Below are 6,000 nucleotides of genomic sequence, written 5' to 3' on the forward strand. Positions count from 1 at the left end.
TGGGAACCCTTCGCCAGAATGTCCAAAGTTTCAGCGGGATTTCCAAAATGTTGAAAGGAACTCGAAACATGTCAACCTCAGTTTTGAGAATCTCTCCCGGAGTTTGAGAGATTTGGACGTGAAAGGGTACCAATCGTGTCGGGGTCGGGAACCCTTCGCGAGAATGTCCAAAGTTTCAGTGGGATTTCCAAAATGTTGAAAGGAACTCGAAACATGTCAACCTTGGTTTTGAGAATCTCTCCCGGAGTTTGAGAGATTTGGACGTGAAAGGGTACCAGTCTTGTCGGGGATTGGGAACCCTTGGCGAGAATGTCCAAAGTTTCAGCGTGATTTCCAAAATGTTGAAAGGAACTCGAAACATGTCAACCTTGGTTTTGAGAATCTCTCCCGGAGTTTGAGAGATTTGGACGTGAAAGGGTACCAATCTTGTCGGGGATTGGGAACCCTTCGCGAGAATGTCCAAAGTTTCAGCGGGATTTCCAAAATGTTGAAAGGAACTCGAAACATGTCAACCTTGGTTTTGAGAATCTCTCCCGGAGTTTGAGAGATTTGGACATGAAAGGGTACCAATCTTGTCGAGGATTGGGAACCCTTCGCGAGAATGTTCAAAGTTTCAGCGGGATTTCCAAAATGTTGAAAGGAACTCGAACCATGTCAACCTTGGTTTTGAGAATCTCTCCCGGAGTTTGAGAGATTTGGACGTGAAAGGGTACCAATCTTGTCGGGGATCAGGAACCCTTAACGACAATGTCCTAAGTTTCAGCGGGATTTTCAAAATGTTGAAAGGAACTCGAAACATGTCAACCTTGGTTTTGAGAATCTCTCCCGGAGTTTGAGAGATTTGGACGTGAAAGGCTACCAGTCTTGTCGGGGATTGGGAACCCTTCGCGAGAAAGTCCAAAGTTTCAGCGGGATTTCCAAAATGTTGAGAGGAACTCGAAACATGTCAGCCTTGGTTTTGAGAATCTCTCCCGGAGTTTGAGAGATTTGGACGTGAAAGGGTACCAGTCTTGTCGGGGATTGGGAACCCTTCGCCAGAATGTCCAAAGTTTCAGCGGGATTTCCAAAATGTTGAGAGGAACTCGAAACATGTCAACCTTGGTTTTGAGAATCTCTCCCGGAGTATGAGAGATTTGGACGTGAAGGGGTACCAGTCTTGTCGGGGATTGGGAACCCTTCGCCAGAATGTCCAAAGTTTCAGCGGGATTTCCAAAATGTTGAAAGGAACTCGAAACATGTCAACCTCGGTTTTGAGAATCTCTCCCGGAGTTTGAGAGATTTGGACGTGAAAGGGTACCAGTCTTGTCGGGGATTGGGAACCCTTCGCGAGAATGTCCAAAGTTTCAGCGGGATTTCTAAAATGTTGAAAGGAGCTCGAAACATGTCAACCTTGGTTTTGAGAATCTCTCCCGGAGTTTGAGAGATTTGGACGTGAAAGGGTACCAATCTTGTCAGGGATTGGGAACCCTTCGCGAGAATGTCCAAAGTTTCAGCGGGATTTCCAAAATGTTGAGAGGAACTCGAAACATGTCAACCTCGGTTTTGAGAATCTCTCCCGGAGTTTGAGAGATTTGGACGTGAAAGGGTACCAGTCTTGTCGGGGATTGGGAACCCTTCGCGAGAATGACCAAAGTTTCAGCGGGATTTCTAAAATGTTGAAAGGAACTCGAAACATGTCAACCTTGGTTTTGAGAATCTCTTTCGGAGTTTGAGAGATTTGGACGTGAAAGGGTACCAGTCTTGTCGGGGATTGGGAACCCTTCGCGAGAATGTCCAAAGTTTCAGCAGGATTTCCAAAATGTTGAAAGGAACTCGAAACATGTCAACCTTGGTTTTGAGAATCTCTCCGGGAGTTTGAGAGATTTGGACGTGAAAGGGTACCAGTCTTGTCGGGGATTGGGAACCCTTCGCGAGAATGTCCAAAGTTTCAGCGGGATTTCCAAAATGTTGAAAGGAACTCGAAACATGTCAACCTCGGTTTTGAGAATCTCTTTCAGACTTTGAGAGATTTGGACGTGAAAGGGTACCAATCGTGTCGGGGTCGGGAACCCTTCGCGAGAATGTCCAAAGTTTCAGCGGGATTTCCAAAATGTTGAAAGGAACTCGAAACATGTCAACCTTGGTTTTGAGAATCTCTCCCGGAGTTTGAGAGATTTGGACGTGAAAGGGTACCAGTCTTGTCGGGGATTGGGAACCCTTCGTGAGAATGTCCAAAGTTTCAGCGGGATATCCAAAATGTTGAAAGGAACTCGAAACATGTCAACCTTGGTTTTGAGAATCTCTCCCGGAGTTTGAGAGATTTGGACGTGAAAGGGTACCAGTCTTGTCGGGGATTGGGAACCCTTCGCGAGAATGTCCAAAGTTTCAGCGGGATTTCCAAAATGTTGAAAGGAACTCGAAACATGTCAACCATGGTTTTGAGAATCTCTCCCGGAGTTTGAGAGATTTGGACGTGAAAGGGTACCAGTCTTGTCGGGGATTGGGAACCCTTCGCGAGAATGTCCAAAGTTTCAGCGTGATTTCCAAAATGTTGAAAGGAACTCGAAACATGTCAACCTTGGTTTTGAGAATCTCTCCCGGAGTTTGAGAGATTTGGACGTGAAAGGGTACCAGTCTTGTCGGGGATTGGGAACCCTTCGCGAGAATGTCCAAAGTTTCAGCGGGATTTCCAAAATGTTGAAAGGAACTCGAAACATGTCAACCTTGGTTTTGAGAATCTCTCCCGGAGTTTGAGAGATTTGGACGTGAAAGGGTACCAATCTTGTCGGGGATTGGGAACCCTTCGCGAGAAAGTCCAAAGTTTCAGCGGGATTTCCAAAATGTTGAGAGGAACTCGAAACATGTCAGCCTTGGTTTTGAGAATCCCTCCCGGAGTTTGAGAGATTTGGACGTGAAAGGGTACCAGTCTTGTCGGGGATTGGGAACCCTTCGCCAGAATGTCCAAAGTTTCAGCGGGATTTCCAAAATGTTGAGAGGAACTCGAAACATGTCAACCTTGGTTTTGAGAATCTCTCCCGGAGTATGAGAGATTTGGACGTGAAGGGGTACCAGTCTTGTCGGGGATTGGGAACCCTTCGCCAGAATGTCCAAAGTTTCAGCGGGATTTCCAAAATGTTGAAAGGAACTCGAAACATGTCAACCACGGTTTTGAGAATCTCTCCCGGAGTTTGAGAGATTTGGACGTGAAAGGGTACCAGTCTTGTCGGGGATTGGGAACCCTTCGCGAGAATGACCAAAGTTTCAGCGGGATTTCTAAAATTTTGAAAGGAGCTCGAAACATGTCAACCTTGGTTTTGAGAATCTCTCCCGGAGTTTGAGAGATTTGGACGTGAAAGGGTACCAATCTTGTCAGGGATTGGGAACCCTTCGCGAGAATGTCCAAAGTTTCAGCGGGATTTCCAAAATGTTGAGAGGAACTCGAAACATGTCAACCTCGGTTTTGAGAATCTCTCCCGGAGTTTGAGAGATTTGGACGTGAAAGGGTACCAGTCTTGTCGGGGATTGGGAACCCTTCGTGAGAATGACCAATGTTTCAGCGGGATTTCTAAAATGTTGAAAGGAACTCGAAACATGTCAACCTTGGTTTTGAGAATCTCTCCCGGAGTTTGAGAGATTTGGACGTGAAAGGGTACCAGTCTTGTCGGGGATTGGGAACCCTTCGCGAGAATGTCCAAAGTTTCAGCAGGATTTCCAAAATGTTGAAAGGAACTCGAAACATGTCAACCTTGGTTTTGAGAATCTCTCCCGGAGTTTGAGAGATTTGGACGTGAAAGGGTACCAGTCTTGTCGGGGATTGGGAACCCTTCGCGAGAATGTCCAAAGTTTCAGCGGGATTTCCAAAATGTTGAAAGGAACTCGAAACATGTCAACCTCGGTTTTGAGAATCTCTTTCAGACTTTGAGAGACTTGGACGTGAAAGGGTACCAATCGTGTCGGGGTCGGGAACCCTTCGCGAGAATGTCCAAAGTTTCAGTGGGATTTCCAAAATGTTGAAAGGAACTCGAAACATGTCAACCTTGGTTTTGAGAATCTCTCCCGGAGTTTGAGAGATTTGGACGTGAAAGGGTACCAGTCTTGTCGGGGATTGGGAACCCTTCGCGAGAATGTCCAAAGTTTCAGCGTGATTTCCAAAATGTTGAAAGGAACTCGAAACATGTCAACCTTGGTTTTGAGAATCTCTCCCGGAGTTTGAGAGATTTGGACGTGAAAGGGTACCAATCTTGTCGGGGATTGGGAACCCTTCGCGAGAATGTCCAAAGTTTCAGCGGGATTTCCAAAATGTTGAAAGGAACTCGAAACATGTCAACCTTGGTTTTGAGAATCTCTCCCGGAGTTTGAGAGATTTGGACATGAAAGGGTACCAATCTTGTCGGGGATTAGGAACCCTTCGCGAGAATGTCCAAAGTTTCAGCGGGATTTCCAAAATGTTGAAAGGAACTCGAAACATGTTGACCTTGGTTTTGAGAATCTCTCCCGGAGTTTGAGAGATTTGGACGTGAAAGGGTACCAGTCTTGTCGGGGATTGGGAACCCTTCGCGAGAATGTCCAAAGTTTCAGCGTGATTTCCAAAATGTTGAAAGGAACTCGAACCATGTCAACCTTGGTTTTGAGAATCTCTCCCGGAGTTTGAGAGATTTGGACGTGAAAGGGTACCAATCTTGTCAGGGATTGGGAACCCTTCGCGAGAAAGTCCAAAGTTTCAGCGGGATCTCCAAAATGTTGAAAGGAAATCGAAACATGTCAACCTTGGTTTTGAGAATCTCTCCCGGAGTTTGAGAGATTTGGACGTGAAAGGGTACCAATCTTGTCGGGGATTGGGAACCCTTCGCGAGAATGTCCAAAGTTTCAGCGGGATTTCCAAAATGTTGAAAGGAACTCGAAACATGTCAACCATGGTTTTGAGAATCTCTCCCGGAGTTTGAGAGATTTGGACGTGAAAGGGTACCAATCTTGTCGAAGATTGGGAACCCTTCGCGACAATGTCCAAAGTTTCAGCGGGATTTCCAAAATGTTGAAAGGAACTCGAAACATGTCAACCTTGGTTTTGAGAATCTCTCCCGGAGTTTGAGAGATTTGGACATGAAAGGGTACCAATCTTGTCGGGGATTGGGAACCCTTCGCCAGAATGTCCAAAGTTTCAGCGGGATTTCCAAAATGTTGAAAGGAACTCGAAACATGTCAACCTTGGTTTTGAGAATCTCTCCCGGAGTTTGAGAGATTTGGACGTGAAAGGGTACCAATCTTGTCGGGGATTGGGAACCCTTCGCGACAATGTCCAAAGTTTCAGCGGGATTTCCAAAATGTTGAAAGGAACTCGAAACATGTCAACCATGGTTTTGAGAATCTCTCCCGGAGTTTGAGAGATTTGGACGTGAAAGGGTACCAATCTTGTCGGGGATCGGGAACCCTTCGCGAGAAAGTCCAAGGTTTCAGTGGGATTTCCAAAATGTTGAAAGGAACTCGAAACATGTCAACCTTGGTTTTGAGAATCTCTCCCGGAGTTTGAGAGATTTGGACGTGAAAGGGTACCAGTCTTGTCGGGGATTTGGAACCCTTCGTCATAATGTCCAATGTTTCAGCGGGATTTCCAAAATGTTGAGAAGAACTCGAAACATGTCAACCTTGGTTTTGAGAATCTCTCCCAGAGTTTTAGAGATTTGGACGTGAAAGGACACCAGTCTTGTCGGGGATTGATAACCCTTCGCCAGAATGTCCAAAGTTTCAGCGGGATTTCCAAAATGTTGAAAGGAACTCGAAACATGTCAACCTTGGTTTTGAGAATCTCTCCCGGAGTTTGAGAGATTTGGACGTGAAAGGGTACCAATCTTGTCGGGGATTGGGAACCCTTCGCGAGAATGTCCAAAGTTTCAGCGTGATTTCTAAAATGTTGAAAGGAACTCGAAACATGTCAACCTTGGTTTTGAGAATCTCTCCCGGAGTTTAAGAGATCTGGACGTGAAAGGGTACCAATCGTGTCGGGGATCGGGAACCCTTCGCGAG

Source organism: Streptopelia decaocto (assembly GCF_964273445.1).
Source record: "Streptopelia decaocto genome assembly, contig: HAP1_SCAFFOLD_30, whole genome shotgun sequence".
In the NCBI taxonomy this organism is placed as follows: Eukaryota; Metazoa; Chordata; class Aves; order Columbiformes; family Columbidae; genus Streptopelia; species Streptopelia decaocto.